Source organism: Odocoileus virginianus, chromosome 18 (genome assembly GCF_023699985.2).
Source record: "Odocoileus virginianus isolate 20LAN1187 ecotype Illinois chromosome 18, Ovbor_1.2, whole genome shotgun sequence".
In the NCBI taxonomy this organism is placed as follows: domain Eukaryota; kingdom Metazoa; phylum Chordata; class Mammalia; order Artiodactyla; family Cervidae; genus Odocoileus; species Odocoileus virginianus.
In genome coordinates this window covers 17,224,926-17,248,389 of record NC_069691.1, presented here as the reverse complement: position 1 = coordinate 17,248,389, position 23,464 = coordinate 17,224,926, and the positions used below count along the sequence as shown (strand labels likewise).

The 23,464-nt window shown below is 42.6% G+C and overlaps 1 long non-coding RNA gene across 4 annotated transcripts in view; it reads left to right on the top strand.

The window, feature by feature from the left end:
* LOC110149917 (uncharacterized) overlaps positions 1–23,464 on the top strand; it is a 54,313-nt gene that overhangs the window by 11,905 nt on the left and 18,944 nt on the right. For 2 of the 4 annotated variants that reach the window (XR_002317572.2, XR_002317576.2), the window contains exons 1-3: positions 6,818–6,958; positions 12,116–12,200; positions 16,088–16,124. This is a non-coding gene — a long non-coding RNA (uncharacterized lncRNA). Of the gene's footprint in view, positions 1–6,817; positions 6,959–12,115; positions 12,201–16,087; positions 16,125–23,464 lie in introns of those variants that run through there. The other 2 variants (XR_011492679.1, XR_002317574.2) reach the window with 2 other exon arrangements.

Genomic DNA, 23,464 nt, shown 5'->3' with positions numbered 1-23,464 from the left:
GTCTAATGAAGAGACCCAAGGTTGAGACTTGGCACTTCCTGGCTTTGGATATTACAGTAATGTTGTGGTCCTTGAAGCTGCTGTGTTCAACTTACAAGTGGAAGGAGAAACCTCGCTGACCGCTAGGTCCTTTCCACCCACCTCTCCATTGGATCTGTCTTCTTTGTAGGCACCAACCTTCTCTGCTGCTGCTGCTGCTGCTAAGTCACTTCAGGCGTGTCCAACTGTGCGACCCCATAGGCGGCAGCCCACCAGGCTCCCCCATCCCTGGGATTCTCCAGGCAAGAACACCGGAGTGGGTTGCCATTTCCTTCTCCAGTGCATGAAAGTGAAAAGTGAAAGTGAGGTCGCTCAGTCGTATCCGACTCTTAGCGACCCCATGGACCACAGCCCACCAGGCTCCTCTGTCTGTGGGATTTTCCAGGCAAGAGTGCTGGAGTGGGGTGCCATCGCCTCCTCCGCCAACCTTCTCTAGTTGAGCCCTAACCGGTGGATTTCCTCATGGTTCTATTTTGGACCCTCTTTTTTTCCCATCATGCATTCTCTAAATTAGACTTTGCAAACTGTGGCTAGTAACTCACTGTCAGGCCATTAAATCAACATAGACGTTTTGACCAGCATGGGGGAAAGAACAGACATTCACTGAACATAACACATAGCAAAAGTAAGAATTGTTCAGGGTAATTGTGTGCATGTGTATGATGTAAAACACATTTCTTTATTTTAGATGCTCATCAAAAAAGTGCAAGGACCAAAGGTATACATGATCTCATTTATTTCTGTGACCCTCAAACCTCTATCTTTACTTTATCCGTATCAGTTCCAAGCCCATATCTTCAACTCTCTACTTGACTTGTCCATTCAGAAAGCACAGAGCAATTCACAGAGTTCAGCTCTCCATCATCAGTTTCAGGCCTCTCTCATCCTCACCCCACTGCCAGTTCCTCCTCCTGTGTTTCTTCCATCAGGAACAGACAAGGACATCTACCCACCTAGACAAACTGGAACCCTGGGGCGGCATTCTTGGCCCTTCACACTCTGCATTCTCGGTCTCTAAGTTTTATTTTATTCCTATGTACTTTTGTTTTTATTTATTTATTTTTAATTGAAGGATAATTGCTTTATAGCTTTCATCCCTGTCCTTTACATGCTACCATCCTGGTGCAAATCACTATCATCTCCCTCCTGGACAAGGGCATTTGCTTCCTAACTCGCCTCTCCATATCATCTCCTAGCCCTTTCTAATCCATTCCTCACTCTGCAGACAGAGGGATCTATTAACCATGTCACTTTCCTACTAAAATTGAAGAGTAAAGCCACAAGTCAGTCTAGCTTTTAAGTAGCTCCTTAACTGGTCCCTAACCAACTGCCCCATCTAGCCCTCATTGCTTCTTATCTGGCACTGCTCTTAGCATTTCATAGGTACCATACTGTCTGATGTTTGGGCCTCCAGAAATGCTTTTCTTTCCAGGAGCTCTCTTCTCCCCTCACCTCTTAATGTATCCAACCCTCCCTCATTTGCTGAAGTCTCAGAAGGCTGTCACCTCCTTAGAAAGGTCTGCCTTGCTTGGCTCCCGATTAAGATTTAGTCCTTCCAACATGATACATAGCACAACTGTAATTATTTACTTGTTCTAAGGTCTGTATTCCCCATGAAACTCTAAGTTCCATCAAGTTTTGCCTCTGCAATTTTGACCCACAGTGCCACCCCCAGGGTTTGGTGTATAGCAGTGGCTTGATCATTCCTTTGTGAGTGGACTGAAGCAACTGCGTTTAAGACATTTCTTTAAGTAATTTCCATGGTCAATTGCAATGTTGCATCCTCAGAAAAACATCTGCTTGTCTGAAAGTGCAACGCTGCCTTGTGATGTATTCTGGGAGGTTTGGACTTCTTTAATATTCCAAAGGGCTATCAGCTCCAACTGGACTTCTTCTAACAGAAGCATGTTCACCCGGATTCTGATTCTGCTGCTCATTTGATACTAAGTTTCTGGCTACTCAGATGCCTACAATGGTTCATCCTCCTCTGACTTCTCTGTCTAAGGATCAGAACACACATTCAGAGGTATGACTTAGTGACAGCTGAAGTAGCCTGATCCCCTCTACATCCTACTGCCTATCATTTTTCTGTCTCTTCTGCTCCCCTGCCAACCTCGGGCCTACAGAGAGGAGCCGGCGAGACCACCAACTCCTGATAACAGAGGCCTCGCTTGTCTCACCTTTCCTGCCCTTCGACATGGTGCAAGTCAAGATGTCCCGAGGGGATACTACAGTAATTCCGTTGGCCTCTCTTTGAAGTTGAAAATTAAAATGAGTTTTCTCCAGTGACTTTAAGTAATATAGTTAAATATTACAGCATGGTTGACCCCTGCCTCCCCACTTCTCTCCTTTGACGTGATTCTGACCAGCCTGCTGATCAGATGGACATGGGTGAGCTACAGAAGGGGGTTAGCCAGGAAAGGGACATGTTATACTTTAATAAAAACAACAACAAAAAGCCATTTCATGTTCCCAGGAAAGCTATCATGGGCCAGGCCCGGAGGTGCACGTACTGGGTTCTAAAGAATCTACGAAGGCCACAGCTTGCTCAGGTACATCTCCCGTCCTGCGCCAAGCAGTGCAGGGGATGGTGGAAGTGCGGCTCCTTCCTGCTGCAGGTGAAAAGCCTGCACAGCGGTGGGGACTCTGCGGGCATCTCCATCACTTGCAGCCCCAGCGCCGTCCCACTGGGAGGGAGCTCGGACCTGCTCCTGCCTTTCCAAGCTTCTGTCCAGATGCAAATGCAGGGTAGTCATTGGTTCCCCACGAGGCCACAGGGAGACTTCTGTGGTGGGGCAAGTTCAAGTTGCATTGAGATAATGTCCCTGGCAGTGCTTCCCCTGTTGCGTCCACTTGGAGACGGAAAAGGCCGAGGTGGCCGCTGTATCTTCTTGGCTTTGGGGAATGGTGTCTGCCATGGTTCCCAGAGAAGCTCCAGGGAAGTCGTAATGACCACTTTGCTTCTGGGGACTGTTCGCCTCATCTCCACTCTATATTCTCTCCCAATTACTGTCTCTGTCATTACTTTGCCCTCTTTCCAGTGGAATGTGTCTTGGTGAAATGAAGTGTTTCTCTTTCTTCACATGCTTTCTGTGAGTGCAGTGCCCTGCACACCAAACGAATGCAGCTTTGGCTTGGTTTGGGTTTCCTGGAAACAGTCTCCTGATACAGAGCTGCCTGCGGGCTCACTGGGGAGCTCTCTAGGGAGCCTTCCAGGAAGGAAGTGAGAAAGGCAGAACTGGGCAAGGCAAGAAGTTGACCCATGATGGGGTTGCAACCCAGAGGCCTTAGCCAGTCCTGCAGGGGTCTCTGAAGCTGGATGGCCCCCCAGAGGTGTTCCAGAGGAAGCTTGAGGTCAGGTCTTTGTTTCCCTGTATCAGCCGGCCACTGGCCACAGCCTGTCCTTGGGAAGGGGCTTGCTCTTGGACCAGCTCAGGGAGTTCCCTCCATTAGAGGGAAGTTGTGAGGGAGGGGACAGCCGTGAGCCACCCAGAGCTGACGGTCCCAGCAGCAGCCCTCATCTCGAGAACACCACTGCATCTACTCCAAGGCTGAATTTGGTCTTCAGATACCTGTTTTTCGTTTCACAATATTTTAAAAACGGAATAATTCCATAAAATAATCTACATACTCCACTTCTCCTAACGTCAAAAGAACTGGTGGATCAATCAGAGTTCAGTCAGGTAAACACTGGTATTTCACTTGGTATTTCAACAGAGGTTTAAGGTAGAGGATTCACTAAATAAGTATTGGGGAGGCTGAAAGGTAAAGATGGGGGGCATTGTGGTAACCACACGTGGTAACTGCAGGGAGGAGCTTCCACTCCTGGGTTTGGTGGAACGAAGGGAACAAACAGGGCTATCAAAACCCAGAGGCTCAGAGAAGTGGGGTCTGTGGACCTGAGGGGGTGCCCCCAGGGCAGCTGCTGGTTCCTTTGTGAGAACACAGGCTGGTTCTGAGAGTGGGAAAGGAAGCTGGCATCTGGAAGCAGATGTTGCTGCTGGGGTGAGGCTGGTGGTTCCAGCAAGCTAACAGGCCCGAGGGGCTTGCCCCCCCATCTCCTGCCATCCAGGCTCCCTCTAGTGCCCGCTGCTGCAGAACCTACTAGGAAGGCAGCTGACAAAAGAGAAAGGCCTCATTGTCAAAACTGAATGTGGAGTAGATGATAGCTTCCTAACCTGTGCATCTGGTGATTCTGCATCCCTGGTCCTGCATGATAAAAATCCAAGAGCTGCACCTCAGCTGCCTTTTTTAGAAAATATAGTTGATTTCAAATGTTGTGTTAGTTTCTGATGTACAAGAAAGTGGTTATCCAAACTTTAAAAATATTTTTCATTATGGTTTATTATAGGATATTGAATATAGATTCCTGTGCTATACAGTAGGACTTTGTTGTTTCTCTATTTTATATATAATAGTTTGTATCTGCTAATCCCAAACTCCTAATTTATCCCTCTCAACACATTTCACCTTTGGTAATCATATATTTGTTATCGATGTCTGTCAGTCTGATTCTTTTTTTTCAATATCTGAGTTCATTTGTATTATTTTATTTTCCTTCTAAAGAAGGTGACTTCACTTAGTTTATAATTTCTAGGTCCATTCATGTTGCTGCAAAGGGCAATATTTTCTTCTATTTTATGGCTGAGTAATATTCCTTTATACACACACACACACACACACACACACACCACATCTTCTTTATCCTTTCCTCTGTCAGTGGACATTTAGGTTGCATCTGTGTCTTGACTTTTGTGAATAATGCCCTCAGCTGCCTTCTTAAAGAGAGACAGGTGAGATGCCCTTCTGGTCACTGTCCCCTCTGGCCAGTGTCTCACTCATTTACCTTCCCAGCTGGCCCTTGTGGGCTTTTCTTTACTATCCTTGTACAAAAAAACTAGGCCCCCAAGGGATGCAAATCTTGAGGAGTTCTCGGAGTGAGTATGGGCGTGGAATTTAATGCTCGATCCATGAATCACAGTCAGCACCACTTCATGATGTTATTCCTGGGACTAAATTCTCCTGTTTTCTCCCCTAAACCATGGACACCCAACACCCAGCCTCTCTGAGAGAAGGTTGGGGGCTTCCTTTTACTGATTTTTCTGGAACTCGGTTGCACCACTCAGTGCCAGGTTTGTAACCTGTCTGTCCCTCCTTCTCCTCTTTTGTTTTCCCTCACTGTCTTTCTCCTTTGGAATGGGAGCTGTAGGTCTAGGCTGTGTTCCACGGTATGTGACTCAGAAAATGCTATCTTGAGGGAATCAGAATTGTCTTAAAACAGACCAAAGACCCAAATGGAACTATTTCCCTGTGCTGTGGATTTAGTTTGTTTTATCTTTTGAAAATTAATGTAATCAGGATTTGGCAAGAAAGTTAAAAAAAGGCTTGGCTTCCTTGCGAAGGACTGCAACGTTTTCTCAGCAAGGCTACAAATGTTGTAGCAAATTACTAGATAGCATTGGAAGCAATGATCATTTTGGAAATTAAGATCCTGGGGTCTAGACTCTAGAAATGTGGGTCTTCAGGGCGTGGAACCCCTGATCAGCTCAGGAGAAGGAGGCCAATGGGACTGTGGGAAGAGCACAGTGCTCAGAGGGGCCTGAGAGTCTGGCTGGGGGTCACAGGGAAGGGTCCTGCAGCCCGAAGGCTCTGTGTCCTGACCCATGACCTGGGAAGGAGTGGATTCTGTGATCTCCCTTGCTTTCCAATAGTTCTAAGACGTTTATGATTGAACTTTCCTGTCTCTCCTTACCATCTATTTGGGACCCCTAGCAGATGAGCAGATTGCTCAGATCAGAAGCCCTCCCAGCTTCTTTACCCTGCCTCTGCTGAATGTGAAATGTCACACCCACGCGACCCTCAGCCCACTCCTGTTCTGCTGACACAGGACAGGAGACAGCCCACTCTGTGCTTCACTTCAAGACAAGAAATAAGGTGGCATGTCTTTTCAAGAAGTGACCGCTGAACACAGTGTTTTTTTTTTGAGTACCTACTGTGTGCCTGGCTTGGTATTTATGTGATGTCTGCACCTCTGAGGTTGTTCTCATTTTCAGATAGAAACCGGGGGCTCAGGGCAGTCAGATAACACAGGGCAAAGAAGGGACAATATCAGGTTTGGAATCCAGAGCACATATTAAGAGAATGAAGTTTGAGTCTTTCAGCTGTTGCAGTTACATTAAGGAGAAAGTGAAGTTTTATGGTGGCATTAATACATACTTTCAATTTTACTTTTTTTTTTTTGCCTTATGTTTTGGTTTTCATGTATTTTTAACACCTTGGTAACACCTGCTTCTCACCTCCCCTGCTCCTTCTTAACAAAGAGAAAGCAAATCTCTGATCTTGGCAGGCAAGAGAATCAAGCTGAAAGTTAATAACATTGTTTTGCACTCATTCTATCTGTTTTCATAGTTACCTCCTATTTATGGCAAGTGATACTGATTTTCCCATCTACAGTTAGAGACACGAAGTTTCCTTTGGAAATAAACTGAAGTGTAAAAAAACTTCAAGTTAAAACAATTCTGTACCTAGTAGCCAATGTATATTGGCTATAGCAAATCTCACGCAGGTATGACTTTGCATGGGCTATCCTGGTGGCTCAGACAGTAAAGAATCTGCCTGCAATGCAGGAGATCTAAGTTTGATCCCTGGGTCAGAAAGGTCCCCTGCAGAAGGGAATGGCTACCCACTCCAGTATTCTTGCCTGGAAAATTCCGTGGACAGAGGAGCCTGGTGGGCTACATTCCATGGGGTCACAAAGAGGGACAGAATGACAAAGCGCAGCACGGCATATGGCCTTGCATAATAGTTCTGGCCAGCCCTGTGCCTCAGTTTCTCCCGGATAACACCTACCTCCCAAGGCGGCTGTGAGGATTAAATGTGTTAACCTGTGTCAAGGACATAAAGAAGCACCTGGGACACAGTAAGCAATCACAGAAGTGATAGCCAGCATTATTACTGTGCAAATGTGTGACATTTAGAGAAGATTTCCAGTTGGTTCTTGTGTGTCTCCTATGGAAAGACAGGCTGATAAAGCAATGACAACCAGGGACATCTAAGTTTTAAGCACTGATGTATTGGTAAAAGCCTTACCTAGTTTCATACTATTCTGTAAAATTGCAGAGTGTGGGGGAAATTTTACTATCATTTATTGTTATCAGCATGCGGTTTACCTTTTTTAACATTCAAATTGTGTTTATGACTGTAAGGACCTTACAGCTTTTGAAGTATTTTATTTTCAACACGCTTTCCCTGCAGCAGCCCCCACCCCAAACCGCTCCCCCACAAGAAATGGAGGATGGTAGTCACATTGTGGAGACTGCTTCAATAATCATTTACTAAGTACTAAGCTTATTAAGGAAAGTCCAGGGACTTTTAAAGCACGTATTTCACTCACATAATGATGATGAGGTAAAACTTTGGCATCTTCTCAAACAACCAAGTGTCTGGAAACACAAAGTGGAATCTGTGTGCAGAGTCGAAACTTTTAAAAGAGCTCATGGGGCATATTTTAGTGCTATCATGGAGTTTCAGCAGGAATTATCTTTCAACAACCCACCTTGTAATTTTGGAGGTTAAAGGCTGGTATGTGAGGTGTTGGTTATGGGTGACTGAAGTAAAGTTTACCTGGGTTCTCAAGTGTGAGCTTTTTTGGTAGTCAGCAAGAATTAAGTCCTCAGGATTGAAAGTAAAGGAACATATTCCATGATCTTTAAGATACAAGGATTCTAAAGGAGTAGAGACTGTCAACTGAAGAAAAATGTACAACCTAAATGATTCAAATTAAGTTTTATTCAGGGACTTTCTGAGAAGTATAGCCTAGGAGACGATCTCTCAAATAACTCCAAGGAACTGCTCCAAAGAGGCTAGGGAGGAGCCAGGATATATAGTTTTTGCTGGGAGAAAAACAAAACCATATAGCCAAACATCAAAAGATTACTGCTAATCACAAAAGCAGACATCTCAAGTTAGCGATTTTAGAGCTTTTCTGTGTATGGGAAGATGCAAGAGTCTGGGGTCATTGAAGTCTTTCCTTGGGTATGCATCTGAACTATCTAGGCCAGTGTCCTCTTTTTCTCCAACCCGAATTCCCCTCAGTGCACACCATCAGTGGTGGCTGCAGTGGCTGATGGCTTGACGGTGGGCAACATCCTTTGTTTATTGAAACGGCAGATGACCTTTGCCCGCACTTTCTTTGGTGACGATGTTTCAAAGAGGCCAGAGCTGGGCATCTCATCAGTTTAGCCATGGTTCTCACCCTTCATGAATCTGCAGCCTGTCCATTACATGAGACTCTCACCCCATCTCTCTGCACCTCCATATAATAAAAAGAACAGAGATCATGATGATTTTAGCCTGTCATCACAAAGACAAGGGAACCTGCCTTTCTCCTTCACCACTGTTTCTCCAGGGCCTGGAATACTGTGTGCTACATGTGTGTTGATGTGTTAGTTGCTCAGTCATGTCCGACTCTTTGTGACCCCATGGACTGTAGCCCACAGGCTTCTCTGTCCATGGGGTTCTCCAGACAAGAACACTGGAGTGGATTGCCGTTCCCTTCTCCAGAGCTGTGCTACACAGATGATAAATAATTGAAAAAACAATCGGTGAGGCTGGCAGTAGAGTTTGTTATCACGATGAAAAGTGGGTCAGAATTTTCTCCCTCAGACAACCAGGCAGAGAAGAGTCAAAGGGAAACACTCGCTATAGAGTGCCTTGGTCAATCCAAGGAAATCAGGGTAAGTGTGCAAGTCCAGAAGGGAGGAATGGGGATGAAAACTGGAGACAGTCATGGGCCAGGAGTCGGGCAGAACGGAACTGAAATGTGATCAAGGGAAAGAACTGAGATGAGGATAGTCCTGGTATCCATCAACTGCCTGGTACATGAGTAGGTAAGGTTGGCTTAAAGTTGCATTAACTAATATTCAATAAATATTAAATCCCTGTTCTGTGCCATATACTAGTCTAAGTGGCACTTATAATTTTGCTGTAAATAGACAAAAACCTCTGCAATCATGGAGCAGATAGCAATTGGCTCTGGAGAGAATGTTAATAATAGCTACTTAATGACTGATAATAGCAACTAATGATTGCTCACCATGTGCCAGGCATTGTCTCCCAGTAGCTCACTTAGACCTTGAAATGGCTGAAGAAGTAGTTTCCATGTTTATCCCAAGTCTCACTTTTCCAAGACTCAGCCTTTTTTAGAACATCATCCTGGGAGCACAAACTTTAGGAGTAAGGCCAGATCTTATGGTCTGGAAAGCAGCATTTCAACTCAGTTACTAACATGGAGGCCAGCACATTATTACTGGTTACAAAAGACTAAATAATATGATTGCATTTAATAGAATCATAAGAGGTTTTGATGGCATGTTTATATGAATAATAAGTAAAGGAAATGTTAAAAAAGAATGAAAAGGAAATGTTTTAAAAGAATGAGCATCAAATGTTTTTATCTCATGGCATGTTGTCAGAAGAACATTAATAATGAACTCTTCTATAAATTCTCTCCATAATGACTTTATAAAAAAACAACACTGTGCAATTCATAAGAGTTTGGTTATAAATTCCAGCCAGATGGTGATTACTTGAAAAATAACCCTTACACGTTAAACAGATATCCATACTCTTGTGTAAAAATGTCCATAATACAAATCTAGAAATATCAGCTCAAAGTGCCCGTAGAGCCAGAGAACTCCTAGACATCAAACAGGCTTTTCAGAAATTTTTGAATTTATCAAGGGGTTCTCATTGGTCTCATACCTCCCACGCATGGAATTTGCTTTTAGTAAATAAATAAATGATGCTAGTTTAACTTATGACTGACTGTGAAGCATCTACACTGTCCTGGGTGCTAAGGACACGGCAGCAAACAAGACAGACAAGGCGATTACCCTCAGTGGGAAGAGAGATCCTGGATCTCTTCAAGCAGAGCTCAGATGCTGAGACTTGTTATGAGAGCAGAAACCAGGATTTTACTGTGGACTTTTGCTAGGTCAAGAGACATAGGGATGGGTTTCACATGGGCCCTATGGATGCTCAGTGTCCACCAGGCAGAGGGGAAGACAGCTGCAGGGAGAAATAGATAGGGGGGTGCTGTGCTCGGTTGTGTCTGACTCTGTGACCCCGTGGACGGCCACCTGCCAGGCTTCCTGCCCGTGGTATTTCCTGGGCAAGAGTACTGGAGTGGGTTGCCATTTCCTTCTTCAGGGCATCTTCCCATCTCAGGGATGGAATCTGCGTCTCCTGCGTTAGCAAGTGGATTCTTCATCACTGCACCCCCTGGGAAGCCCAGGTAGAGTGTAATATATCCCTACGGAGTCAAGGCTAGGTCCCGCTTCTGGCTGGGCAGGTACCCCTTATAGCTCATTCAGTTGCTTCTTTGTTTTTTTCCCCTTTATTTTTATTAATTGGAGGCTAATTGCTTTACAGTATTGTTGTGGTTTTTGCCATACATTGACATGAATCAGCCATGGATTTACATGTGTTCCCCATCCTGAACCCCCGTCCCACCTCCCTCCCCATCCCATCCCTCTGGGTCTTCCCAGTGCACCAGGCCCGAGCACTTGTCTCATGCATCCAACCTGAACTGGCGATCTGTTTCACACTGGATAATATACATGTTTCCATGCTATTCTCTCAGATCATCCCACCCTCGCCTTCTCCCATAGAGTCCAAAAGTCTGTTCTGTACATCTGTGTCTCTTTTTCTGTCTTGCATATAGGGTTATCATTACCATCTTTCTAAATGCCATATATATGCATTATTATACTGTATTGGTGTTTATCTTTCTGGCTTACTTCACTCTGTATAATGGGCTCCAGTTTCATCCATCTCATTAGAACTGATTCAAATGAATTCTTTTGAATGGCTGAGTAATATTCCATTGTTTATATGTACCATAGCTTTCTTATCCATTCGTCTGCTGATGGGCATCTAGGTTGCTTCCACATCCTGGCTATTATAAACAGTGCTGCGATGAACACTGGGGTACATGTGTCTCTTTCAGTTCGGATTTCCTCGGTGTGTATGCCCAGGAGTGGGATTGCTGGGTCGTATGGTAGTTGTATTTCCAGTTTTTTAAGGAATCTCCATACTGTTCTCCATAGTGGCTATACTAGTTTGCACTCCCACCAACAGTGTAAGAGGGTTCCCTTTTCTCCACACCCTCTCCAGCATTTATTGCTTGTAGATTTTTGCTTCTTTGTTTTGCTCACAAGACTGTGAGAACATCTTGAGGTTAGGGGCCAAATCTTGCTTGTTCATGTATCTCTGGCATCCATTACAACATCTGACACATCTGTATTTAAAGGAGAACTAACTTCAGAATGTGAGTGAGGCATGCAGCCTGCTTGTCCTAATCATTCCAGAACAGGAAGGCACTTTGACTCACAGTTATCCCAGCCCCCACCTTGTTTCCTAGCAGGAGATCTGGCCTTTTGCCACATATACCTCTCCTAGTCTTTTTGGGATTCACCAGGTGGATGCTTTTGTGTGAGAGGGAAGAAAGCATAGCACTTAAGGGCCCAGCCTCAGTAGCCAAGCCACTGAGGTTCAATTTCTGGCACTGCCCCTCACTAGCTGTCTGATCATTAAACAGGTATTTAATTTCCTCGTGTCTCATTTTTCTCCATCTATGAAGTGGGATGGTAGTAGTGCATCAGAGAGTGACGAGGAGTGTATTCATACAGATAAAATGCTTCGTATGGTCTCTGACACATAGTGTGTTTATGGAGGGAGCTGATCCTATTTTCTTTTAATCTGCCAGGCTGTCTTCTGCCCCCTCAGAGACCCTAGACTGCCCTTTCTTCTGAAGTTTTTCATCTTCTATCCAGATTGTCTTCCTTCACATTGCTGCTGCTATCCAGTGTTGCCCTTGTAACTCCCCACAGCCCAGAAGAACCACTAGTACAGATGAGAGAGAATGAAGAGGCACACATCCTCCGAGACAGGCTCAGGGCTTGGTCCTGGCCTTTTCCACGTGACCGGAGACAGTTCTGCTCCACCACTCACTCCAGGCCTCCCACACCTCAGACTCTGCCTCCAGAAGATAGAACCCTGTTTTTCCCTCCCCCAGGCTATGATCCACTCCTGGAGCATCCTGTCCCTGGACAAACCTCTCTCTAGGATGGCCAAGAGTTGGAGCATCCCTACCCTTCCAGGTAAGCACTACCCCCTCCAGCATTGAGGCCCCCAAAGCCACTCCCATCAGGGTTTGATTTAGAGATTGTTAGGAAGTGCTTTGATAATTGCACACGGGCCCTCATCAGTCAAACCACGCTATTCAGCTCCCATTCAGCCAGTTCCTCCAAATCTAAATTCCAAAAGTCTTAGGTCACCTGGGGTCACTTTGACCTGGGAGAGCTTGGGGTTCTGAGAGACCCATGGGCTGTTCTAGGACTAAGAGTCTGCTGCTCTATCAAGGACTATTTTAGTTAGAGTTTAGGAAGAATTTGAGCATCCCCCGGGGACTTAACTCTATTTATAACATTGTTTCTATGGGAAAAGTGTTCCAAGTGACAACTTAGAACAGAATTCTTAGAACACAGTCTTTCTGCTCTTGGAGACTGCAAGTAATTATTTTTTCGTATGTAGAGATGATGTTGAAGTTTTTTATTTTTTAAATGCATATAAGTATAAACAAATAGAACAAGAAAAAAGCAGGTGTTGCTTCTTGCATTTTCTGACAAGTTTTAAAAATTGAGGAATTTTTTTTTAAGAAGAAAATATTTTTATTTAAAACGGTAACATTTATTGAGTATTCACTATTTGCTAGCCACTGAGTTTAAGTCTGTTTGTGCATAATTTCATGTAATCTTTATAACAATCCTCTGAGGTGGTCGAATAAAGAATGTGACCCCATTTTAAGAAAGTATTTATTTATTCCTTTTGGCTGCATCAGGTCTCTGTTGCAGCTGATGGGATCCTCCATTGCAGCTTATGGGCTTAGTTGCCCTGGGGCATGTGAGATCTTAGTTCCCTGGCCAGAGATTGCACCCACGTCCTCTACATTGCAAGATGGGTTCTTAATCATTGCACCACTAGCGAAGTCCCTGACCCCATTTTTGATGCTTCACTGCTGACAGCTGTCAGGCCCCACTTTGCCCTTTTACCCTACATCTTGGCAAGCTTATTAAACAAACAAAACACAAGTGCTCCCTACTTTGGCGCTGCTGCGAAATGAAAACCATGTAAACCCACTGTAAGTGGGAACCCTTACCCCAGCCCTGTCCCCTCACTGTAAAACGGCAAAGCCAATGTCCCCCCTTGTTCCCCTAAACTGTTCTTGGACTTGCTTGGGGGGCCACCTTAGAGTCCCCCAGAGGGTCTGTGAGTAATAACTCTTCTCAGACCCTCTTCTTGTGTCTGTGTGACATCCTTGGTCTCCACATCCAAACCAAATTTGGAGTGAAGGGTCCATTTCATTTCCGCACGGTGACCACAACAGGTGACTGCAACGTTCTCTGTTTTCCAGAGGAAACAAATGAGGGTTAGAGACATGAAGCTGCTTCCAAAGGTTACAGAGCCAGATAATAGTGTCCTCGTAACCACTCTGTTCTTTCTCTACTTCAGATCAGATGAGCTGGGTCTTTTGAAAACTAGTGAATGAAGTTGCATTGAGGGCCTGTGCCTCTTGCTAACAGCTAACGTGTGTGGAACACCTACCTGTTCCAAACACTTTCTGTGCCTTAACTCATGGCATCATTTAAACAACTCTTTGAGTTACACACCATTATTATTCCTATTTTTATAGATGAGGAAACTGAGAATCAGCAAACTTAAATAACGTATGGAGGGTCGATCAACTAAGAAATGGCAATGCTTGGAAATGAAATGGGCAGTCTGGCTCAGAACTCATACTCTTAGTCATAGGGCTTCAATGCCTCAGACATAGTGGACAAATAAAGGCGCTGCTGTTAACCAGGTTACAAGGATTGTACTCTTGTCACTTCTTATGTAGACAGCACTTGTTTAAAGAAAATGCTATATTAATGACAAATTCACTGATTTCATTAATGCTCTTATCCATATGTATGTCACTCAATATTGTATACCTCTATAGAGAAAAAACAATAATGTGTTGGCTTTGACATTTCTCTCCCTTCCCCGCTATAAATAGGAGACTGTTTTTGGAGACAATGGAGGCTCAACAAATACCCATTGAATAGCTTCAAATCCATAGGTGTTGTGGAATGAATCCCATGGGGTTTTACCTTCACCCTAGATGCTGCAATACACATCATTGCAAACAGGCCACGACTCTTCTGCAATCGCCATGGAAACTCTCTAGAATTCTTGTTCTTTGTCTTGTGCCATCTGTCTCACTAAAGCTATAACTTGGAAAATAATGATCTGTAATTTCTTATCAGAAAGTATCCCAAATTCACCAGGAAATTAAAAAAAAAGAACCATCTGCTTTTCCTTCAGGCTTTCCAACAACATCTCTGCAGCCTAATAAATAAAACTATCCCCATTTTTTGGTGACTGGTTCACCCTACATGGCTATTGGCTTTAGAAACCCAGTTTTTGGATGATTAGGATTAAACAAACAAAAACTACAAATCAAAGAATATCAGCATGGATTACAGCACTAGAGATGGAACAATTGTTAAAACTAGTCTCTTATTCAATCTGGGTACCAGAGACAAGGTTTACTTCTTTTAAATCTTGGCCCTGACCTTGTCTCTCTCAAAACCCTTGGGCAATAAAGATTTATAATTTGCCCATGAACAAAGCTAGATGAATAATGGCTTCCATGCAGAACTAGATAAAGGAGGGTGGGAAGGATTATGATGAGTAAGACGTTACATAATTAAGTGTCAAATACGTTCATTCCTCTGAAGAAACAGATGGAAGTTGGAGAGTGAAGTGTTTGGGTTGGAAGGTCTGGCTGCAGTGAGAGGGGGTTGCTCTCTAGCTGCGGTGCTCAGGCTTCTTATCCCGATGGCTTCTCTTGTTGCAGAGCACAGGCTCTAGGGCACGCAAGCTTCCCTAGCTGTGGCACATGGGCTTGGGAGTTGTGGCTCTAGAATGTAGGTTCAGTAGTTGTGGCACATGGGCTTTGTTGACCCATAGCTTGTGGGATCTTCCCAGATCAGGAATCGAACCTGTATCTCCTGCCTTGGCAGGCAGATGGATTCTTTACCACTGAGCCCCCAGGGAAGCCCCATGGTATAATATTTTAATTTTTATTTTGAAATAATTTCAAACTTAGAGAAAAGTTGCATTAAGGGTAAAGAATTCACGAATAGTTTTTACCCAGATTCACCAATTAACACTTGTTACATTTACCTTATCTTTCACTCTCTCTCTCTCTTCCCCTCTCTCTCTATACATGTATGTAAGTAAGTAAGTATATGTAAGTGTTAGTCGCTCAGTCATGCCCAACTCTTTGCGACCCCATGGACTGCAGCCCACCAGGCTCCTCTGTCCATGAGATTTTCCAGGCAAGGATACTGGAGTGGGTTGCCATTTGCTTCTCCAGGGGATCTTCCCAACCCAGGGATTGAACCAGGTCTCCTGCACTGCAGGCAGATTCTTTACCAACTGAGCTACCAGGGAAGCCCATATATGTATATATGTGTATAATATCACATATGTGTCATATAATGAAATTCTATGTGTGTGTGTGTGTGTGTATACACACATATATATACACGAATATTTAGTTCTTAAAGTGTGGTCCCTGGAAATAAGTATCACTTGGGTAGTTGGTAGAAATGTAAATTCCTGGGCCCCACCCAGAGCTACTAAATCAGAAATTCTGGGACTTGCACCCAGTCCTCCAGGAGATTTGGAGGTTACCCGGATTTAAGAACCAGTCCTATGGCAGAACACTTGAGGGGAAATTATTCTGAGCACTTGCTATTTTTCTCATAAAACTAGAGAAGTTGGGAAGTGTAGCTTAGTTTTTCTAGGGCTATTGTTCAGTTGCTAAGTTGTATCCAACTCTTTGTGACCCCACAGACTGCAGCATGCCAGGCTTCCCTGTTCTTCACTTCTAGAGTTGACTGTGACATTAAAGAATCATTGTTAATTTTTTTTCCAGCCCACTGAATTCACATAAAGGAACTCCATAGGCTCAGGTAAGTTCTATGGGCTTACAGCTCTAATTAAGGTTCAAATACAACTTTCCAAATTATTGCTTGGAATGGATTCCTTTCTGTGAACTTAATCCCTCTGAAATTGTTCTAACTTTATTCTCACACTCATACAGAAAAATCTTACAGAAAAATCCAATCTTTACTGAGAAGCTTAATGACGCTATACATTACCATGTTCCCCAAAGTGGCTTATTATTTTCAGAGGATGAGAGTTCAAATTGAATCTAGAAAGCAGTTTAATAAGATTGTCAGACCTTGAGATAATCGATAAATTCATCAACTACATACAATTTCATTAGTCTTTATAATTACAAAATCACATTTCTCCCTTTAAATAAATGATTCAGGGTTTTACAACATGCAAAGTGAAGACTCCCAGCTTGAAAGTGTGTGTGCATGTATGTATTTGAAAATGGAGACTGACTTACAACCATGTAAAGGTTGATATGGTCACATAATTATTTATTTCTATAGCCTGTTTCAGTTACCAGATATCATAAAACAGGCGGATCATGGTTGTGTATAAAGAGCAGGAATTAACTTCCAAAGAAATAACACTGGAAGACATTTCTTTGGGCTGTTAAAGTCTGGGTACATCTCTGTGGGAGTAGTCCTTTCAGAGAAGTTCCTTCATAGTTATAATAATATGACAGTTAAGTCTTCCCAGGTGCCTCAGTTGGTAGACTCTACCTGACAATGCAGGAGACCCAGGTTCGATCCCTGGGTCAGGAAGATCCTCTGGAGTGGGAAGGGGCAACCCACTCCAGTATTCTTGCCTGGGGACTCCCATTGACGGGCGGGCTACAGTCCATGGGGTCAAAAGAGTCAGACACAACCGGGCTTGCACACTGTGAATCAAATTACAATAAACAGCTTCAACTTCAAAGCCTAGATAGTGATGCATTTATTTCATAGAGAAGTCAGTAAAGATGAGGATGGGCAAGGAAGGAGGAGTGGGAAGACGAATAATAGTAATAACAACCAGGGACAGTTTCTTAGAGTGCTTTAAAATGAAATCCTTCCTGTATTTACAATTTCCGTGTGAAGAGGGGAAGGGACTTATAAGCTGTGGGATTTTGATAGTATATTTTGTTTATTTATTCTAAAACTTCAGAGATCCCCATCTTATGACATCTCAGACAACAAAGATGCTAGAACAGATGAATAAAGTACACAAACCTAATATATTTGAGGATTCTTTTTTTTTTTTTAATCCTTTCCTACAGGCAAATCAATCTTTTGGAAACTGACCATTGCCAATACTCTCCTTGTGACTTTGATGCTAGGTCTTGTCTCCTCCTCCCAACAATCCCAGCCATCATTTATATTTAAAAGTCTTCCAACCTCCTACTCATACCACCCCTGCCCCATTCAGTTCTCGCTCCTCAGGATTCACTTTGACAGCTGGCAACTCTGTCCTGTCCTAATTTCAAACCCAAGATCTAGCATGTGAAGTCAGATCATGTTTCTGATGTGACCCATGAAGGATTAACTATACAGGTTTTATGGCAATATAATCATAAGAACTCTGAATTTGGGATCCAGAAACCTAAATTTGGCTGCTAATTAGCTTGTAACCTTGAACTCACACTAAAACTCATTGTCCTCATCTGTAAAATGTGTTGGTTGGAGTAGGTGAACTAGAAAATACCCTGACCACTCAACTCCTATGACATCTTTTCTCCTCCAGTTTTATTGAGATGTAATTGACATATAGCACTGTATGCATTTAAGGTAAACAGCATAAAGACTTGTCTGTATTGTGAAAAAATTGCTACAAGAAGTTTAGTTAAGGGGACTTCCCCTTTTTTAAGACTCCGTGCTTCTAAGGCAGGGGGCGCATGTTCGATCCCTGGTCAGTGACCTACACGCCACGTGATGCGGCAAAAAAGAAAAAAAGTTTAGTTAACATCCATCATTTCATATAGACACACATACACAAAGGAAACTAAAGGAAAAAAAGAAAAAGGAAAAAGAAAAAAAATGTTTGTTTACCTTTGCTGAGAATTCTTAGGATCTATCCTCTTAACAGCTTTCAAATATATCATATAGCAGTGTTAACTATAGTCATCATGTTGTACATTGCATCCCCAGTACTTATAACTGGAGGTGTGAAACTTTTGACTGTCTTCATCCACTTCTCTTATCCACTATCTTCTGCCTCGATAACTACAAATTTGTTCTCCTTTTCTATGAGTTTGGGGTTTTTTTTCCTTCTTCTTTTTTTAAACTCCACATATGAGATCATTGTTTGTCTTTGTGTGACCTGTTTCACTTAGCATAATACCCATCATGTTGTCACAAATGATAGGATTTTCTTCTTTTTATGTCTGAGTACTATTCTTGCATGTGTGTGTGTGTGTGTATACATGTATGTGTGTATATATGTACATATATATACATACAGTAGAATAGTGTGTATGTATGTGTATATATATATATATATATATATATATATATATTTCACAAGTTCTTTATTCATCCACTGATGGATACTTAAGTTGTTCCCATGTCTTAGCTATTGTGGATATCATGCTGCTATGAATGTGGGTATGCATATATCTTTTTAATATCATATTTTTATTTCCTTTGTATATATTCCCAGAAGTATAATTGCTGGATCATATGGTAATGCTATTTCTAGTTTTTTGATGAATCTCTATACTGTTTTCCACAGTAGTTGTAACAATTTACAACCCAAGCCAACAGTGCAAAAGGGTTCCCCTTTCTGTACAGCCTCTTCAGCATTTATTATTTGTAGAGTTTTTGATGATGGCCTTTCTGACTGGTTTGAGGTGATACCTCATTGTAGTTTCGATTTATATTTCTCTAATAATTAGTGGCGTTGAACATCTTTTTATGTGCTTTTTGTTCATCTGAATGTCTTTGGAGAAATGTATATTTAGATCTTCTGCCAATTTTTTATTGGCTTGCTTGGTGGTTGGTTTGTTTGTTTTGAGCTGCACTGGCTATTTTTATTAACAGATTTTGGAGATTAATCCCTTGTTTGTTGCATCCTTTGCAAATATTTTCTCCCATTCTGTAGGCTGTCTTTTAATTTTGTTTATTTGATATGCAAAAAGAAAAGTTTTTAAGTTTAATTAGGTCCCATTTGTTTATTTTTGTTTTTATTCATTGCTCTAGGAGGTGGATCCAAAAAAATATTGCTGCAGTTTATGTCAAAGAGTGTCCTGTCTATGTTTTCCTCTAGGAGTTTTATAGATGTGATCTTACATTTAAGTATTTAATCTATTTTGAGTTAATGTTTCTGTATGGTGTTAGAGAATGTTTTCTTTCTTTTACATGTGGCTGTCCAGTTTTCCCAGCACCACTTATTGAAAGACTATTCTCTATTGATATTCTTGCTTCCTTTGTCATAGTTTAATCAACTGTAGATTTGTGGGTTTATAACTGGGCTTTCTATTCTGTCCCATTCAACTATATTTCTGTTTTTGTGCCAGTACCATACTGTTTTGATTGCAAAATACTGACTATATGCCCTGTGCTGTACAGTGAAAGTGAAAAAGTGTGAGTTGCTCAGTGTCTGACTCTTTGCAACCCTATGCAGTGGATTGCCATGTCCTTCTCTAGAGGATCTTCCCAACCCAGGGATAGAACCTGGGTCTCTTGCACTGCAGGCAGACTCTTTAACCATCTGAGCACTGGGGAAGCCCTTATATCCTATAGTTTATTTATTTTGTACATAGGAGTTTGTACCTCTCAATCCCCTACTCCTGACTTGCTCCTCTTCCCTTCCCTCACCCCATTGGTAATCACTAGTTTGTTCACTGTATCCGTGAATCTGTTTCTATTTTGTTATATTCATTCATTTTATTTTTTAGATTGTACATATAAGTAATAAGATACAGTCTTTGTCTTTCTCTGTCTGACATTTCACTAAGCATAATACCCTCCAGGTCCATCTAAATTGTTGTAAATAGCAAGATTTTATTCTTTTTCAGGGCTGAGTAGTACTCCAGTGGGGTGTGTGTGTGTGTGTGTGTGTGTGTGTGTGTGTGTAAGTAGCACATCTTCTTTGCCCACCTGTTGATGGACACTAAGGTTGTTCCATATCTTGGCAATTGTAAATAGAGCTGCTCTGAACACTGAAATGTGTGTATCTTTTTGAATTAGTGATTTTGTTTTCTTTAGCTAGCTACCCAGGAGTGGAATTGCTGGATCATATGGTAGTTCTAGTTTTAGAACTGTTTTAAGGAAACTCCATACTGTTTTTCATAGTGGCTACACCAATTTATATTCCCTCCATCAATGTACTAGGGTTCCCTTTTCTCCATATCCTTGTCAATGGCTGTTATTTGTGGCCTTGTGATGATAGGTGTGAGGTATGAGGTGATAGGGCTTCCCTGGTAGCTTAGATGGTAAAGAATCTGCCTGCAATGGGGGAGACCTGGGTTCGATCCCTGGGTTGGGAAGATCCCCTGGAAGAAGGCATGGCGACCCACTCCAGTATTTTGGCCTGGAGAATCCCCATGGTCAGAGGAGCCTGGTAGGCTACAGTCCATGGGGTCACAGAGAGTCAGCCATGACTGAGCAACTAAGCGCAAGCACAGCGTGAGGCGATGTCTCATTGTGGCATTCGTTTGCATTTCTCTGATGATTAGCAACGCTGAGCATTTTCCATTTGCCTGCTGGCCATCTGTATATTTTCTATTCAGGTCTTTTTCCCACTCTTAATCAAGTTGCTTATTTGATTTTTGATTTTGAGTTGTATGAGCTGTTTATATATTTTGAATATGAATCCCCTGTTGATCATATCATTTGCTAATATTTTCTCCCATTCAGTAAGTTGTCTTTTCATTTTGTCGATGGTTTACTTTGCTGTGCAAAAACTTTTAACTTTGATTAGATCCCACGAGTCTATTTTTGCCTTTGTTTCCTTTGCCTTGCTGCTGCTAAGTCGCTTCAGTCGTGTCCGACTCTGTGCGACCCCATAGACAGCAGCCTACCAGGCTCCCGTCCCTGGGATTCTCCAGGCAAGAACACTGGAGTGGGTTGCCATTTCCTTCTCCAGTGCATGAAAGTGAAGAGTGAAAGTGAAGTCGCTCAGTTGAGGCCGACTCTTAGCAACCCCATGGACTGTAGCTTACCAGGCTCCTCCGTCCCTGGTATTTTCCAGGCAAGAGTACTGGAGTGGGTTGTCATTTCCTTCTCCAATGAGCCCCCAAAATTATGCAAATTCCATCCTACACAAGGTGTCACCAAAAAGCAACAGTGTCAAAGGAAATACTTCTAATGGAAGAATACTGGTCAGTAAAACTTAACTGCCCACTTTCCTTAAATCCCTGATCTTTGCTAGGAGAGAAGGTTCCTAGTTGGTTAATAAAATAAACAATGCCATGCCTACTGTAGAGTTGACCATTTAGTGCTCTATGCCTCTAGGCAAGAAATATCCTTGGTAAAATGTCCAGATCTAATGATCCATAGGCATTCAATATCTGATTATTGAATTATCGCAAGAATAATAAGAATAATAAAACTTCAGAACTACTTTCTGAAGAAGAATAGTTTTTAATTTCAGTAGGTATAGGGCTCTGTAACAAACCAATGAAGGAGCTATTTGGGGCACTTTTGACTCTCTTTTACAACTGTTCTCTTTAGGGCTGATTCAATGCTAATTCTACATACCTCCTCACCCTGTTGTCTAAAGGCTATATTAAATCACCAAGAAACAACAAATCAACACATTTTTTAAATAAACATTAACTTTAGGTTCATTGGGCTCTCGTTTTTGGCATAACCAACTGAAAGACCCCCTTGTAAAGCTATGTTTTGAAACATTTCTTTTCTAATTGTGCTTTTATATATACAGTTGGCTCAGTTGGTAAAGAATCCGCCTGCAATGCAGGAGACCCAGGAAGATCCACTGGAGAAGGGATAGGCGGCCCAGTGCAGTATTCTTGGGCTTCCCTTGTGGTTCAGCTGGTCAAGAACCTGCCTGCAATGTGGGAGACCTGGGTTCAATCCCTGGGTTGAGAAGACTCTGGAGAAGGGAAAGGCTAGCTACTCCAGTATTCTGGCCTGGAGAATTCCATGGACTGTATAGTCCATAGGGTTGCAAAGAGTAGGACGTGATTGAGCAACTTTCATTTATACACATTTGGACAAAATGTCTATTTCCCTTAGAGAAAGAACCATCAGCATAAACAAAGGTAGTAAAACTACTTCCTTCATTTTGGTCTTTATTTCTTTCATTCATTCATGTACATAATAACTGATTAACTACATAACCTACTGGATGCTGAAAAGTATAAAATGACAGAAGTGTAGTTTCTGTCCTCAGGAAGTATGAATTTGATTAGGAAAGATGAATAAGTAAATAATCACTAAAATATGTGATAGAGAAAATTATTTGAGGATAAAAAAATGTTTCTGAGCAAATGAGGCAATGACCCAAAAGTCAGGGAACAGAGAGAGATGAGGGAGCAGTCACAGCAGTGGGTTGCTTGAGTCTGCCCAGCAAAGACTAGGAAGAGGAGGAGGGATCTTCTGTGGGTTATTCTACAGGGGACTGAGAGCATATCTAGAGCCCCTGACTTTTCTATTTTACATGAGCCTGAGAGAATCTATAGGAGAAAGAAGGGGAACTGCTGATCTACTTGGGGGTCAATGTGGTGTCCATGCTGAAGAGAGAGAGATGCAGAAGGGAAGCTGGCAGTGAAAGGATAAGCCCCTAGTTGGGTAATAAAGAGTTTAGGAATTAGGAATGAGTATCCAGATATATGAAGAAAAAATTAAAATGCCTTCAACTTTTTATCTTGATTTTTAATGATGACTTGGGCAGGATATGATTTTTGTTCTTTAATAACAACAATTGGTGGACAGCATATTCAATTGTGTTTTTCTGTTTGTTTTGGTTCAGTCAATTATGTGGTCATTTAGCTACCTTGGGGATTTTGTGTGATTAAGATTTGCTATTTTCTTTCAGATATTTAGTGTCCAAACTCTCCCCCAGTAGGGTTGCTCTGTATCATTGACCCACACAGTCTAAGATGGATGTGGCAGAAATGCATCCACAGACTCTGCATATCCAATTACAGGGAAGAACAGAAGGAATCCTTGAGGTTTATAAATGTATCTTTTAAGGTCACCCCTTCCTCCCAACGGGCTTCCCAGGCAGCTCAGTCAGTAAAGAATCTGCCTGCAATGCAGGAGATGTGGTTTGATCCCTGGGTCAGGAAGATCCCCTGGAGGAGGGCATAGCAACCCACTTCAATATTCAATATTGTCCAGGAAAATCCCATGGACAGAGGAGCCTAGTGGGCTACGGTCCATAGGGTCACAGAGAGTTGGACACGACTGAA